General features: G+C 39.0%; 1 long non-coding RNA gene and 1 pseudogene across 1 annotated transcript; one reads left to right on the top strand and one right to left on the bottom strand.

The window, feature by feature from the left end:
* Positions 1 to 7,019: 7,019 nt before the first annotated feature.
* LOC149098531 (uncharacterized) lies at positions 7,020 to 8,580 on the top strand (annotated as a pseudogene).
* Positions 8,581 to 13,224: 4,644 nt separating this feature from the next.
* Positions 13,225 to 17,270, bottom strand: LOC149098530 (uncharacterized). The gene is made up of 5 exons (XR_016203508.1): positions 16,853 to 17,270; positions 16,616 to 16,746; positions 16,100 to 16,297; positions 15,898 to 15,980; positions 13,225 to 14,322 (listed from the first exon to the last, which is right to left on the bottom strand). It is a non-coding gene; the product is annotated as an uncharacterized LOC149098530 (long non-coding RNA).
* Between the last annotated feature and the right edge of the window lie 552 nt (positions 17,271 to 17,822).

Below are 17,822 nucleotides of genomic sequence, written 5' to 3'. Positions count from 1 at the left end.
TTACCGACCTACTGAAGCTGACGCTACGAACAGGAACCCTACGCCTGTTACTACAGTGACTATACCTTACATTAAGGGCACTTCTGAGACCATCTCGCGGATCCTACAGCCCTACAACATTCGTGTAGCCCACAAACCTACAACTACGTTACGACACTTACTGACCAACGTGAAAGACAGAGACGAACCTAACGACAGACAGGGAGCAGTTTACAAGATCAAATCCTCCGACTGCCAGGCTTCCTACATTGGTGAGACTGGCAGAAACCTTAACACGAGACTGACTGAACACAAACGAGCCACAAGAAATGGTGATGCCAACAATCACATTGCTGTACATCATCAACTGACAAACCACAACATTGACTGGGACTCTGCTCAGTGCTTAACCTACAGTACAAACTATTTTCAACGACTGACTCTGGAAAGCTGGTACACTAACCTAGAACAAACGCCTCTTAACAGATGTCAGCAACTACCGGCGCCTAACAAACGACTTATCCACGACAGAAACGAAACCGACAAACGGACTTCTAACTGACCGACTTAACAATACACGGACCAAAACCGACCTACTTGACTAACAATAGACGGATCGAAACCCACCAATGACTGATGACAAACTTTACACGAGTCTTTCAGCCAATACCATCATGGCTATACTGACCAATCACGTTCAACGGACCAGACTTATAAGATCATCGACTGACAAACATTATTCACTTGACTCTGAAGATGACTTCCGCTCAGGTTGTCGAAACGTCAGTCACCAACAACAGTTCTTTTCAGAACTACACTCACCCGGACGATCACACTATACGAACTACTGATACTCCTGGGTTCAAACCATTTACTGATCAGTACACATATTTTTGTATTCATTTTCGCCAGTGATTGTTAGCGGCTGGCAGATAAATTTTGCTGGTTTTCTACAGTGTTTTTCTTGGCTGCATCTCACTGTTGTGAGCTTTTGAGTATTATTCTAGAATTTATCCTCTTGGACAGTCACCACAGTTTTGTATGTTTATTTTTGCTCCGCTGTCAGTTTTTTGTCGTTACATTTTTGTAAGGAAGTTCATGTATGAATTATTTCATATAAACTTCACATCATTTCACTCCTCACGGGAAGATATGAAGTCAATTAATTGACCTCGCTCCCAATGTGTGGCTTCATAGCTCAGTTGGTAGAGCATCGCACTGGTATCACGGAGGTCACGGGTTCGAATCCTGTCGAAGCTCTGATTTTTTCAGGCTTTTTCTTTCCAATTGCTTAATTGGAAAATTTACTGTGATGATCATCTTTCACTTTCATCTACAACCGCAGTTCATACATGAATTATTTCCTATAAACTTCACGTATATTTTTGTACTTACACCTATAGGTATTTTTGTCTTGTTTATCTTTTAAGTTAAATCACACCCACAGTCGTGTTTTATTTTCTCTTGCGCTTACGCGCATCATGATTAAAACTTGTGCATTCGAACTGTGACGTCGATATCTGTAGCATTTACTAGATCTACACCTTGAGGTTAGCATCCTCTGTAAATTGAACTTAAATCAACATGGATTAATAGAACACATGATTTGCCTCAGCATTTTTAATCTTCAGAATGTCGATCCCCATTGGTGGAATTTTCCTTTTCCCAAAAAGAGAATAGAAAATTTACCTCTGTGGGAAAATTAAAGAAATTATAACTGTTTTATTCTATGATTCCATGATACGCTGTAGTCCATTTTTAAATAATCAGTTATGGAAATCTGCCCCTTAGGTGGATAAAAAGGTGGATAAAAAGGATTAACCACTCTGAAGATTATCAAAAGCCACAATGGATTTTTGCCAGTTTCCATAATGGTTAATATGAAAATCCCTGTGGAATTCTGTGATTTCCCATTGTGGGTTTGTGTGATAAACCAACATGTAAAGATTGAGAAAACCATGCTGGGAAGTGTTTTAATTCCCAGACATGGTTACTGTGAGAATAACACTAATGAAGTTCGTTATTACCCATGGTGGAACTGACACCCATCAATGTTAAATGTCAGGTTATCCATTAATGGGAAGAATTCTGTTTTCCCATAAACGGATGTTATCCATGGAAATTAACAAATTCCCATTCACTTTCCCAATCATGTGTTTTTGGAAAATTTTCCTGTGTAGCTACAAGGCCTCATAAAAGACCTAGCAGACAGGTCTGAAAAATCAAAGAGCAAATTCCTAAATCTCAAGGCAGCAAGGGAAAAAGCTAGTAACAGATTTCTGCAGTCACAAGACAACGACTGAGAAAGAGCAATCTGATGAAATACGTTGGGACTGATAGCCTTATTTTAGATCGCGATCTTGTGACTCTGAAGAAAGCACCAAACACCAAAATTCCGGTTAGCGAAGAAATTGAGTGGCAGCTGCCGTTGATAATTAAATAAATAACACATAACTTTAACCACAAATAACTTTATTTACCAAACACAGTAGCGTGAAAAACATTAACATTGCACACCGAAGGGTCTAAGATCACCTCAACATCTCAAGTTGGGATTTTTTTCACTGCGCCACCGCTTAAAAACAAAAGAACAAGCTTAAATTTTGGCCTCTAGGCAGCTTTAAAGCTCCCATTCGACTTGCATTCATAAAAAAAACTTCACCCTAGCCAAAAGCACAGGGGACTCGAATACTGTATCAGCAATAACATCACTGGTCCATGCTTAATGCAATAATATTATAATAATCTCACAAAAAAGGCTGAGCTTGATGTAAAAAAATCCAACAAGAAAATCTCATGACACAGCAAGAGTCTCACAAAGATGCTATTAAAAAACATCAAAAGCCAACAAAAACAGTAGGACCAGCTCCTGTAGCAAATGCAAGTGCAGAACACTGCTTTGTTAACTTTACTGCAGGGTGCATTCTAGCCAAAGCGTGTTTAGAAGCACCTTTGACTGTTAAATTATTTTGAACTGAGTGTCCATTATTTCTATTTTAATGAGCAGTTGTATGGTTTTGGCTGTTGAGACTGCCTTAACTTTGCATGAAGCAAAGTGTTCTAGCTACAGCCAGGCATGTAAAGGAAATTTTTGAATGAGAATGTTTTCTCCATACTTTCTTATTCATTGTTTCTGCATAAATATATGTGAACAGAACATATTAAAAGTTTACTCAGTTGTATAATGAGAGTAGTTAACTTTAGAAAGCAATTTAAATATATGTTTAGTTGTGCATTCTATCCCATCATCCTCAGTGAAGGGATCCCATGAGATTGCACCATCCAATCTCAGAATTCAATGCACGTCCTTTCCCGCTTAGAGAGAAAACGTGTACGAATTTAACTCTTCAAAACATTAGCAAAAATTGGAAATTTTTTCTCAACGGACACTTAGAAAGCACAAAATCTGACCTCGGCTATCACAGGGTTCACAGAAAACCACGGTTTTCTCCTGTTTTCCTTCATTCGAAGACAAACACACGGTGTTTTGTACAGCTCCACGCTGAGTGTTCAAAGTTCAAAATTTGGAGGATTTAACCTCTGCTGAATCGCTTGACCCACTGGGTGAGCTGTAGAGGGAAAAAACTGTACCCAAACCACTGGTTTCAAAAGGGAGCAGTTCCAAACGAAAGGCCACGTTGCCGAACGTTTCTGCTACAAGCAAACCACGTGCTCATTCGCACACTCAACATGAGGCGGTCATGGAAGGCCTTAAAACACTTAACAGTGTAACTCAGGCTATTAATTTGGTTGATAAGGTTTACTATTGCTCTCACTTTGGATCTCTGAGATCTCTCACAAATGAACTGTTAGATTATCCGAGGTCTGTCACAAAAGCCAATGGCGACAGAGCATCTAATGTAGAATGTATGTGCCCCGAGGTCATGGAGCAATCTGGCGCTTGCCTTACGCAAGTCGAACTCTATCAGGAGCTTCAAAAGAGGGCTTAAAACATGATAGCCCTTTGAACTATTTGTGGACAGCTTAATTTTTGTAGACATCGTTAATATTTTCGAACTGTACGTAGTTTTTAAACCTTATTCTTTTTGAAGATAGATTTTATTACTGATTGCATGCATGTAGTTTTACACATTTCTTGGCAAAGTTCCATGAACAAAGGAATGATACTACATAAACAAAGTTATTATTATTATTATTATTATTATTATTATTATTGAAACAGTGTATGGCAGATGGTGTAATGAATTGAGTTGTATTTTATCCCAGCAGACCTAATTTTTATCTAGCAGACCTAATTTGAGTGTTTACAGTTTCTGCATCTTTGATACACGGATGTCGAGTTTGGGTGTGTACTATGAAACTGGAAAATGTGCAGATGGATTGCCTGGGCTCTTGCCTGCTGGGCAAACAAGTTGAGAAAGTTACTTGCTTGAGAGGAAGATGTACGTGTACTTGTCCCGGACGAGTGGACAGGTTATTTTTCCAGCCCTCTTTAGTTATGCTGGATGACACTTTCTGCCATCTAGTTGCTACTTAGTGTTATCTGTGCCATCTATATTTATAAGTATGTCTTACTCTGCAAATTGCTCGTTCTATAATCACAGTTATACACACAACTAAAACTGCAATGGTCAATCATGTCTTCACAAAGCAGAAATGTCAGAAAGGATCGCATCTTGGCTTTCATCTCCCCAAGTTACCTGCCAAGCATCCACAAGTCAGTAAAGAACTACAAGAAATAAAAACTACAAGTATAATCAAGGAATCGGAAAAGAAAGAAGTGAAGGCGAGAAACGATTAAGAACTTTTCAGTAGTGCAAGGCAGAGAGCAGCACCTACTTTTTTTCGCACTCATGAGACTGCGGCTTTGTAAGCAAAATCACATAAGATATATTGACAAATCTGCCCTCAGTAAGGATCTGTTAGTTCTAAAGAAAGCACTAGGGTTCAAAATCCCGTTGATTGAATTAGGGGATTGGAAGCTTCCTCGCGTAATTGAGCAGTTCAAGCACACAAATTTCTTAAACTGGGTTTGTTTTCATTTACTTGTGGATAAGTACATCTTTTTGTATGAAGTTCACTCTTCAGTCATATAAAGGAAAATGTGTTCAAACCACGTTACTTTTAGAAGGTGACTTGTGTTTTCTGTAGTTCGGAATTTCTTATGAGTAATAGTCTTATTAATACTTATACTTTGTTTATCATTGCTGTTTAGTTAAGTTTTACAGCATGTCAGACAGTGACTTGTAATAAGTCAAAAAGCATTTTAAAGCCAACTTGTGATATTTGAAATGGTCATGTTCCATGTACATATTACAAGAGTGGTCAAAAAAAACATTTTAAGGAGTTTGTCACGGTTGCGTGGCACAGCATAAATTTTACAGCAATCAAGAATGCTCGCCTCTTCACTTTATCTGCATTCTGAAAAGATGGTCATTCTACGTAACGAGCTTATCAGCGACTGATGAATGGCCACACTAAAAAGATCTCAAGGCTGCTGGCCACCAATACGAACATTGATGAGCACATTTAGAACACATTCTTGTACAAGCAAACCGAAAGTACCACCAAAAGCAATACTTAGAAGCAATAAGTTAGCTCAAGAGGAGAGAGGACATAGTCATTACCAAGCGTGATAAGGGTTCTGGAGTAGTAGTGATGAATGAATCTGATTAGGTGCGTCTGTTAATCAGTAATCCAGAAGGGTTCAAGATTCGCACATCTCTACGGTCTTTCAAAAACCCAGAAGAAGCTAGCCATGCGTCCATTAATATCAGCCACGGGGATGTACGATTACAAGCTTGCAAAGTGGCTCTTCAGTAATGTACTTGTGGATGAAACTATAGACAGCATCACAGAATAAGCCTTTTAAGACGACTGGTTCAACAAAGAACACAGTGTTGACATCATGAAGCTGAAGAAGCTGTTGAGAATCGCTACCAAAAATCAGCTCTTTCAGTTTGAAGGAAATCTGTAGGAACAGGTGGACGGTGTTGCTATGGGTTCACCACTGGGACCCTTCATGGCAAACTCCTCCATGTGTAACAATGAGAAACAGCTGGAAACAGAAAACCAGATGCCTGCCGTCTACAAATGCTATGTTGATGATATGCTTAACATAATGCCCGATCTTGAAACTGCCTCAGATTTCCTTAATGACATTAAACAACAGTTATCCGTGTATTGATTTCACAATGGAGCTTGGAGAAAACGGCAGGCTCCCCTTTCTGGGAATGGAAATAATTAAGAACAGATTCTGGCTTGAAACAAAGTGGACACTGGGCTACTGTTACACTACCAAACTGAACAAAATGGCGAATCGCCAGAGTTGTAGAACAAACCATGCACTTTGTAGACAGATGATTTTTACTAGCGCGAGTAGTTTGCGCCAGGCACTCCCCTAACCTCAGAGGAGAGTGACAATAAAAAATAGGTACCCACAGGGTACGTGTGGAATTCACAACTCATTTGCATTAGCGGACATTAGCCGATGACAATAGCGAGGGATACCACAGGTATCCCACACAAAAACCATTCCAGCATCCAAAATGTCCATGAATAGATAACATGAGCAGTAAAACAATTAACTTGGTGAGCATATTGAGTTATTTCAAGCAGAAATCAACAACCATTTGAATTTGTAGTCGCTCACTCATTAGCTCGCTGTGCGATTCATTTAAGCAAGCGGTAATCATCAATCAATCAGCGGTTTCAACTAAGCTGTGATGAATTGATACCTTGTTTTGCTCCCAATTATTTCAGGTAATCAGAAGCTTAATCAAAGGTCGGCAGTTCGAATCCTGGTGCGAGCAGCTTTTTTTCTCAAAGCTACTAAAGATGGTTTGCGTTTACAAAGGAATATAAAAAATAAGAAATAAAGGTAATGTAATTATATAAAAAGTAGGATGATAAGGAAAGTTGATTTAATTTATGGAAGAGATACACTTCTTGAGCATGAAATTGTTGCGCATGATTTTTGGCAAAGTTTCAGTTTAACGCCTCTGTCAAAGCTATCAATTGGATCAAATTATACAACCACCTTTGTTGCATACCAAACAGCACTTGATTGACTCCAAAAATATATTTTGTAACGTTTCGCTAATTACACTGGAGTATGTTCACTATGTATGGTTCGTGTTAACTGTAGAAGTATTTTAGGCGTGAATCCCTAAGGGGCTAGTAGGCTATTTAAGAATTTGTAAGCTATGCAAGAGCCACTCGAAGGCATCTCTTTCAACTTTGCTGTTATGTCGCCGGATACTGAACGAGTGAGCGTTCCCGCTTCGATCGCGCAATCCTTCACTGAGGGAGATCTTTTTCATGAGACTGCTTCACGAACATTGTTTCCTCGTCTTTTGGACGTTAAGCTTGATCAGAAGTTCGCTGCATTTAAACGCGGTCTCGACGAGAAACAAGCTACCACTCAGTCTCAACTGTAGAGGCTAAAAACGGTATCCAAGGCTTCGAGTTCTTTAACTCAAGTACAATACGAGTTCAGCAACTCTCTGCTGGATGCAACAGACGGGACCAGCAAGACCATCTCAAAAGGAAACCTTTCAGCAGTCAAGTTATTTCGTTCCGCGGACAAGAACCCCGCTGTTTGGGCAACAGTGCAAGTACGAATCGACGAACTCGCCGAAGATTCAGAGGAAGAGAAAAAGCTCTGATCAGCCGAAATGCGAACGCTAGCTAAGATCCGGGAGAAAAAGCGGAAAAATGCGTCTAGCTGGCCAACTCTACAGCTACCCGCTCTACATCCAGTGAAGCTCCATCCACTCATGGCCTGTCCACTGGCAATTATTTTTCTTCTAATCAGCCTTTTTGTTTTTTTCGCATGCAGTCCTTTCGTGGACGTCAGCCTCAACTAGCAGACAAGTGTTTCAGATGCGGCCAAAGAAGCCACTGAGCAAATCCATCGTCCTGCCCAAGCCGTTTTAGAGGAGCCGCTGCAGCCCCTCCAAGCAGTAAAAATACATACTTATGGCAAATACCAAGCTGCATTGAAGAGAATGGGATAAGATGAGTATATAATTTTTTCAATTTAATCAAATGATTGGGAGACCCGGTTGAACTTATTGATAATTTTGTTGAACCATGTGATTCAAGGTTTTTTGGAAGTGTTGAAAAGACAATTTACTCTAAGGGGCTGAAAAATTTCCTTAGCTGTTCATTCATCGTTCGCGTAAATTTTGGTTATGTCAATTGTGTCCATTACTTTTAACTTTGTCATGGCAACCGCAAACTTCGTATAGGTTTGGACAAAAATCAACTTTTTCGACATACTTCTGTATTTTTTTTTCCAGCTTTGTTCATCATTTTGCTGAATTTCACTAAATTGTACATTTCATAAGCATTCTGGCTTCATAAGCATTCTAGATTATTTTTTGACTTTTTAAGAAAATAGTATTATCCAAGATGGTGGGTCAAATGACGTCATGCGACGTCACAACCAAAAAATATGTCATTATTTTATAGAGCAAGCTCAGGGCTTCCTGTACCTTAATAGAACGAAAACCCAAGGAGAGGGTTTCATCCCCCTTGTGCCACGATGGGGGTGTTAGTCCGAGGGTTAACAATTGTACTAGCCCTGATGACTGAATGAATGAATAAAAGACTGATTATCACGACAGAACGCATTATATTTAAGTTAAAGGCAACCTTATGGTTAATGTAGATTTTTTAAAATCATATAGGTGCTTCTTGCTTTATTCGCGATACTATTTTTGATGGGTATTAGATTCTCTTTATTTACATTCCACCCTCAGCTCGGTTTTCTAATAATCACTCAGCCATCCAGTCCAGTATAGTGATTTGTCGAGCAGGCTATTTCTGATCTTCTGGCCATAGGTTCAGTGGTCGAGTGCGCGTGTGCTCCTGCTGTTGTTAACCCGTTGTCAGTTTCCATACAGTTGGAGTCCTGGAAGAATAATGTTTTCGTATCTCAATTCCAGTGTTTTGCAGACGTTGCTCGCAGACTATCTTGTATTGTATGCTCGGATGTTAGCGCTATTGGATTGGCTGCTTTTATTGCCATTGGTAACATTGCCTGTTTTCGCACAAAAACTGAGATTCTATGTAGATACCAGATCGAGTACCACGTGGAGAGAACTCCACTGTGTTTGTTTTGCTTTGAAAAATTTGCACATCTTCTTTCAGGATGCTCTGTTAAGTGGTTTACTGACAACCAAACTGTACCTTTGATCGTCGATTCTGGTAGTATGAAACTGTGTTCGCTTCAATTCGCGGGTGATATATTTGATACCGCCAAAGAAAGTAATATCAAAATCGAGGCTGAGTTGATACCTCGTTCATTTAACGAGAAAGCTGATTACTTATGCAAGATCGTCGATTGATGACTGGTCAGTTAAAGATAGCTATTTTCATGAAGTAACCTCTTATCGGGGTCCCTGTTCAATTGATTACTTTTCCAGTTAAAAAAAAAAAAAAAAAAATTCAAGTTTTTCCCAGTTTCTATTCGAAGATTCTCTAGCATTTAGTTGGGTAGGAGAAACCTGTCGGCTGATGCCACCTGTTTCGTTAGTTGAAAATGTCATCCGCCACATATGTTTTTGTCAATAGAACTGGTTACTCTTTATTGGCCTTTCAGCTCCCTTTTGGCCTTTTTGGTGGAACGTAGGTGGGGTTTCAGATCTTTTGTTATTGATTTTCTCTTCGTTGAGAACGGTAAAGATGTTTATCTCCATGGGGCAAATAACAGTTCCCTTTTGACTCGGAGAATTTTAGTTGCTTGTCGGTGCTGTACAGTCCAGTGTCCAGTAGAATCTGTCTATGGAGAAGTCATGCCGCGCGGTCACGATTACGCTGTTTTAGGCCGTTGGGCCATGTCACCTTTGTGCGGGACTGCCCGTTTATCATGTGTTGATCTTAGGTGATTGCACTGTTTTAGGCCATTGGGCCATGTCATTTTTGTGCGGGACTGCCCGTTTATCATGTGTTGATCTTAGGTGATTACACTGTTTTAGGTCGTTGGACCATGTCATCTTTGTGCGGGACTGCCCGTTTATCATGTGTTGATCTTAGGTGATTACACTGTTTTAGACCGTTGGGCCATGCCATTTTTGTGCGGGACTGCCCGTTTATCACGGGTTGATCTTAGGTGATTACACTGTTTTAGGCCGTTGAGCCATGCCATTTTTGTGCAGGACTGCCAGTATATAGTGTGCTGAATGCAAGATTTAGGCCTCTGGGCCTTCCTTATGTTCTGATCTGCGTGCTGTTGCATTTTTTTTTTCTAATTGTTCTCACATTTCTTTTCTTATCTTTCAAGTCTACAAAGTGGATGTGTGTTTACTTCAAAGGTTGCCCACTCAAGAGATCCAGACGACTTCGCAAGTCAGCGGAAGGTCTTCCCTTACGTGCCTGTAAAGCAAAGGCCCCTTCAACAACAGAGCGTTATTCAAGTGACTTTCAAACATTTAGAGAATGGTCTTCGCGCTTTGAGGAAGTCGCTTGTTTGCCGTCTGATGAGACGTCTTTTGCTCCTTATTTGGAGTATTTTGCTGCAGCAGAGTTCCCTCTACTCCACACTTGGTTCTGCCTGTTATGGCATAAATTGGGCACACCATCGGTATGGCTTTCCGACTTGTGATTTGACTTGTGATAGAAGTTTTCTCGAGGCGGCTAAAATTGAGCTTGCAAAACCTGTTTCCATAAAAAGGGGGGCGCTGTTACTCCCGAGATGATCTTGAGGATATATAATAGGTTTGCGGGCGCCAAGGCTAATCCTGCTAATCTTCGCTTAGCCGCAATTTGCGTGACTGCCTAGTGGGCTTTTCTCCGCGGCAACGAGTTAGCTAGCCTTCGTTGCTGTAACGTTAGTTTTTGCGATGCATTTGTCAAGATTTATATATGTAAGAGCAAAACAGATGTTTATTATATGAAATTTTTAGTTTTAATTTTATGAATTTATTTTCTTCGGAGATGAGCATATTTTGCTCTCAAAAAATTCGTATTAAAATAAAGTTTTAGACTTGGCATGCGTTTGCGGAACTAGGATGTCTTATACACTTGTTTAACTGATCTACATAGCTTAAGAACATGGGCCGCTAAGGAGCAGGCATCAGCAATCTACACTTTTTATGTCACGGCAGATAGAAGACTGATCGAGCCAAGGACGACTAGCCACAGCTATATTACGATAGGTTAGAATCTTTACTTTCAGTGTCTAGAAGTTTGCACACTAAGATTCCTTTGTTCTCTTTCTTTATTTTCGAAAGCGGGCATCAATAAACGAGATGCCCGCCCCTGATGCTGTGTTTGTGTTTATTAAGATTAGTTACAAAATATTTTATAATCGTTTCAGGGTGATTAGAGTATAAATATATTTTGTAACGTTTCGCTAATTACACTGGAGTATGTTCACTATGTATGGTTCGTGTTAACTGTAGAAGTATTTTAGGCGTGAATCCCTAAGGGGCTAGTAGGCTATTTAAGAATTTGTAAGTTATGCAAGAGCCACTCGAAGGCATCTCTTTCAACTTTGCTTTTTAATTTTCTGTTTATTCACTGCTGTGTTTTCTTTATGATGATGTAACGCTCGCTGTATCCTGCATCAATAAACGAGATGCCCGCCCCTGATGCTGTGTTTGTGTTTATTAAGATTAGTTACAAAATATTTTATAATCGTTTCAGGGTGATTAGAGTATAATTAATGCTTAAGATCAGTTTATCGCTTTGGCAGTCATTCTGTTCACAATGGTCAGCCTTTTCCCAAAATACTCTGGTCAGCAGAATTACCACCACAAAATCATTTATGGTCTGTAGACTGACCAAGTGAGTGAAATATTTCTTCCCCAGCTAACTGCTATATAACTCATTCTAGCTATGCTACATGTACACTAGCTATCGCTCGTCTAAAATGAAAGCAAGTAAAGGTTCTTTGTCCAACTTTATGCTACAGCCTTTTGACAGTCGCATATGGCGGATTAGTATTTTCAAACCTTTTTTTGTAACAGCCACACTTTCATGCTGCTCAAAATTTAGGAAACAAACCAATCAAACAATAAACCAGTTTCCCGAGAAATCTGTAACCCTATGCAGCTTTGTTGGGTTTCAAATTTTTGTTGTTTGTTGGCCCGTTTACAAAAAAGGTAGGCCTCATCGAGGTGGACAGAATATTTTCAGGGTCTTGCTTATCTCATCAATTAAGATAGCAAGACTATTCATTACATTCACACAAGCCATTTCCATCACACAACACAACATAACACAGTGCAGTCAAGCCCATCCAGCATTACTTCCTTACTTTTCTTGTTAACCTTTGTGGCAGTGACATAACATTAGCAAAACTGTTGAAATAATTTCTATTTGGTAAAGACATCATCTTTCACATTCATAGGCTGTGTAGTGTAGTGTAAACTGACACGATGCTTGGGACTCACAGTTCTGGTGCTTTCAAAACACTTCTCTGCTGCTAATGAACATGCTTTCCAACTTTGCTCACTTCTAACATCATGTTTTTGGCTACTGAAGCTTGAAATATTCAAGAGGTTATTGACACTGATGCACATGGAACTGGAAGCCATAGATGTGATTATGACCATTGCTAAGGATAATGAGAGACACTTGGAAACTACTTCATTTGACACTTTGGGTTAGGATTAACCCCGCAGTCAACAAATGTCACCTGCCAACAAGGAATCCTGGGACATGCCTGTGATGCTGATTATTTTCTTTAAATAAACAATTGTTGTAACAACAGGATTTACGTATTTAATATTTATATAAGAGGGGAGGTCTGGTTACAAAATTAATGCCTCCCTTTATTCTATCTACCATGTTGAATCTTCAGTGGTATTTTCTTCTTGTAGAGTAATTTTGTTTGTCTCCAAAAGGAGACAAATATTAATGTTTTTTTTGGGATTACTGCACAATCTAAGGCTGCTTTACACATTTCATTGCCGTTTTTCTTCAAAGTTAATGTTGTCAGGTCAGTTTGAAATAAATGTATACAATTCCTTGCACTGAGGCCTTAATTCATGCATTCAAGCATACAGTGTACTGTTACGTGTACATATGCACACTCTATATATGTCATCCCTGCTTTGTACAGGGCTTTATCAGCTTTAGACTATGTTACCCCTAATATTTTACCTTGGTGGAAGCTTGCAAATATGTTAAAAGGCCTCAATCGCCAACACTTTAGAGTATGGATGTAAAGTCATTTTGAGTAAATCGAAGATTCATCAGTAATTTTTTGCTGAAAAATGAATCTCTTAATTAGGACTGATTACAGGTAAACTTATTTAAAACATGCTGTCCATGTTTACAACCGCAACAAGACCTGTTTTATTAATTTTTGGATATGATTCTTGACACATGTAATCATGCATGCTTCACTAGGTTGTTACAAGTTCAAACAGTGTTTCAAATACCCTTTGTATCTGACAAAGGTGCCAAATCCAAACACAAGTAACATATCACAAGTTAAAAACCATTGTATTCTTTTTATAATAATACTTTGATTTGAACATTTAATATCAATGACATTGACTTGACAGTTCACTGAATTGCACTGAACTCATGCATTATCTACAGCTAAGAGCATTTACAGTTTTAATACCAGTTTTAAATTGAGTCTCCTGTTTAATGATTATCATGACAGACAAAAACAGCACAGCACTAAACCAGTGACTTGGGGACTTGAGGCAAATACACATTAGCCACATAAGTACATGTTACATACATGTTACATAATCAGCTTGTGTAGTTCAATTCATTCTATCACCTTTCAGGCATAGTCATAATGTAAAGTGTTTGATAATTAGCATGCATTGTCCCGCAAGCGCAAATATATGCAGAGACGCTTCTAGAACTTTCTATTATTTACATAGGTATAAAAACTTGTAGGTTTAAGTCAGCATTTTTCATTCATTATCAGTGTGTGTGTAAGCAATAAAACTTTTGCCATCCGGAGTAGTTAACAGTACAAGAAAATGAATTTGTTGAATGACCAAGTTCAGGGGCTAATTTTAGCACCTGGTGCACTACAGTTGTTAAAACTTATATCCCTGAAAACTTGTTGAAAAGAATAACAACTACATGTATACATTGTACATACATGTAACAGTAAGGTGTACAATGAAAACGTAAAATGAACAAAACTGAGAACACTTACTTCATCATACTTTGAATGCAATCTTGAGCAAGCAACTCAACCCACACCACATATATATATATATTCACAGTGTCACTGACAATACTTAGTGCCGATGGGCTGGCGATTCATTTCGCATCAACTTCAAGCTGTTTACTGTCCTTACAATCCAAAAACTCCATCACTTGCAGCCTTCTAATAACATCCTCACTGATCACACCCTGTGCAGTTGAATCCTTCAAACTTCATGTTGTTGGTCACAATACCTGTTTTATAATATCACAAAGAATATAATTTTCATATTAAGTTTAAAATTTCTATACTAAATATGCATATCTTTAGTTTACCAATAAAATGTGTCACTAAAACAAAATTAATATATGCAATAAAAACTGACAATAGGGCAGTGAGTGAGGGGGGAGGGGGGGGGGGGGAGTCCTGACTGCTGTTTTTCACATTATTTTAAGATTTCAAAACTGGAACTATGGTTAAAAGACAGACATTTCCTTTGTACATGTTGTAAGATTAGAGACTGACAATGAATGTTGCCTGAAAAATAATTATTTTTCACTTGACTCCTGCAACATTCTGGTTAATACAGTGTAAGACATTACAAGTCAGGAAAATTAAACAACCTCTGTAAGATAATATTATAGTAACTACAGAGCGCTGATTACAAAATAATTAGTCTCCTCACTATTATGCACCATGTTAGGCAATCAGTCTAATAAAGAGCAGACTTTAATTATTGGCCAAGTCTCCACCATACCAATACATGTAGATATCGGACAGAAACATATTCTCTTTAAGCAGAAATGGGGACAGTTGGAGACAGTATGCACAACATTTATTACAAATAGACTCTTGCCAGCCTTTATTTGAATTACTTAGACACCAAATGGCTGTATACTGGGATTCAACTGTGGTTATAATAGATACTGTACTTTCCTCTTTATAATGACACATGTAGGACTTGCTCTCTTACACTTGTTAGATACAATGTATTTCACCCTATGCTGGTTAAGCCAAGGACTAACAGACATGCATGTGATAGTGGCACACACCACATGTAGTTTACATTTGGTAGTGGCAACTCCCTTACTGGCATGCAGAAGACCTACCTCATGAAGTCTGACAAGTGATCCAATAAAGGTGGTATGTTGGTGTTAATAGTCCAGATTCGAGTTCGCCATGGCCGCTGAATAAAAGCACTGAGAATGCATTTGCACAGGGATGGCCTCAACCTAAAAAGAATATTCACAAATACCGGTGGGAAGGTGCCACAGATTTGAAAATTAAACAATACACAGAACTGTAAACAGGTCATCTTCTCGCTGGAATTTGTGAATATTTTACTTTAAGGCAAGGCTAACTCTGTGCAAATGTATTCTCAGTGCTTTTAACCAGCGGTCATGGCGAACTCGAAACTGGACTATTTTGTGGCATAAAGCAGACATAGGCTAGTACAGGTACCTATTTATATACTGGTAGCTACAATGGATTTGTTTTGGATGTCATGTTATACAAAAAATATATTGCAAAGTGATAATGCAACATCCAAACATCAGTGTGCAATGGATAGCAAACAACTTCAAAAGTAGCAGAGAATAATTTGCAAATCCACCCAAATGTGAGCAAGAGAACTAGAAACTTTGAAAAAAATTCAAGAATTGGCAAAACAGATATGTACTTTCTATTGAGGTATGATGGATCCTTGACTAAGGCTTCCCTTTCACTCAGGTTTGTTCACACACGTGATGTGGTGTGAGTAAATGTCATTGAAAAAACCAGCTCTGTACAACCATGTAGTTAATTACATACATGTGCAAGAATAGTCTCACCTTTTTCAGCTCATTACTCAAGCTTATAAGCAGTTGTTTTGTAGAGTTACCATCAGATATACATGTAGTGACTCATGCCAGTGCTGAAATACCAAAAAGACAAACTTTCATTTTAATAGAGAAATTAAGATTTAGCTAATAGTTGGTCAGGTACACAATTTAAAAATATATATATATATAAGTTATTTGAATATCAGCTTACCAGCCTTGCTCTCTCGTTCCTGTGTGCTTTTCTTTTATTCATTCATCCATCACTCGAACTGTCATCTTATCACCTAACACAGTAAACCTTAACTGTCTTTCAACATCTTCCTTTCGGGTGGCGAAAAGATACTTTCCTTCGCTCTGGCCAAACAGAGTGACAAAATTCATGTACTCAGTAACACTGGCTATCAAATTTCTGAAAAGTAAAAGGACGAGGGACCAATTTGAAACTCGTGTGCAGTTTACAAATAATTAATATTTGTATGACCTTGTCTTCGCAGAAGAAAGAAGATTCAGAAAGCTTAAAATTCAGTTTATCACAATTTTAAGATAGGCGGTACACGAGCTAGTGAACCGAAGACCGAGACTGAAGGGTCTACATATAGTTCACCAACTGGTCCACACTTGATCATTGGAACGTAATTTTAAAAGGAAAGAAACACTGCTTTTAACACACCGGTTTTCACTAGTTTATCACTATAACGTACACAATTAAAACATTTTGTGAGCCTACCTTAAAATAACAGGCACAATGTGGGATTTTCACTGCTTTTTTCCGACGAGCGTTGCAACCGCGCGTTGCAAAGCGTCCCAAACAACTTGGTCAAACAGACTCATCTGCGACAGTCGACAACAGCTAGTGACCTGGTTAAACAGATACATCAAAGCTAGATTACCTTCATTTTACCGTAAGCTAAACATTAGCAACATGTTTGGTGAAAAGCACGATTTATGGAATATAAAAGCTTACTTGGTTTAAAAACTCCCGCGCCCTCAACACGTTTCCCTCGAACTAATCCTACCCAGAGTGCACTGAGCGAAAGTCAAGTGCAGTCTCGTTTGTCAGCGGTTTCCCCCAAAGGCGAGGTTAGTACTTGTTGTTACAGTCTTAGAGTGCATTGCACATGATGCAATCACCTTCCATTCAGTATGACGATCCACTGCATTCTTATTTTTTTCTAGGAACTATCGTGAAAATTTTGTTAGGTCTATCCAGCCTTTATAAGCACCTCTCGGCCCTCCATTCTTCCTCGCAGCCGTTGGGATCCAAGCGTTGTGCGACATCCCAAAAAAGGGCTGCGTAGGCCAGGAAACTACTTGGTCTCAAGAGCTACTCAAAATCCTCCATTAGAGAGTTGTTCATTGGAACAAACTCTCCCCCAACCTCACCCCCCCCCCCTAAAAAAAACAATTTTGTGAACATAGAGTTTTTCTTAGCTTCTTCTAATAGTCCTAGTAGCATCTAAAACATGTGAAGTCAAATGCTTGAGTCGAGAAGCTCAGCTCATCATGTGTATTTTCATAGGATTTGTGTTTAACTGAGTTTGGGGAGGGTGCAAGAATCAGCTCTGTGAGAAAAAATAGTTATCACATTGCTTGTTGCAACCTTTTATAAATTTATAGAACACGGTTTAAAGCTCAAGAACTTGAAATTTATGTCCTGGAGCGCATGATAGTATAAACTCTGTTTTTATTTGCTCAATTTCAGGCGCGCACGCCAACTGGTAAAATTTAATGTCGCAATAATCTTTGCTGGCGCGTGCTAAATAAAGTGGATATTGCTGGAAATTTTTAGCATTGTCAGGAAAATCGGCAAAACAGTGCCATTTCTTGCACCCTCTGTAGATCTTTGCCGTTCTCGCGCAACCATCCCATCGTGCACTGCGCCTGTGTCGCAGAGATTGTGTTGACCACTGCATTTTTTATGGCAGGGTATAAAA

This window comes from Orbicella faveolata, unplaced genomic scaffold (genome assembly GCF_042242905.1).
Source record: "Orbicella faveolata isolate gen_17 unplaced genomic scaffold, um_ofav_v1 contig_46, whole genome shotgun sequence".
NCBI classification, from domain to species: Eukaryota; Metazoa; Cnidaria; class Anthozoa; order Scleractinia; family Merulinidae; genus Orbicella; species Orbicella faveolata.
This window is presented reverse-complemented; position numbering and strand designations above follow the sequence as displayed.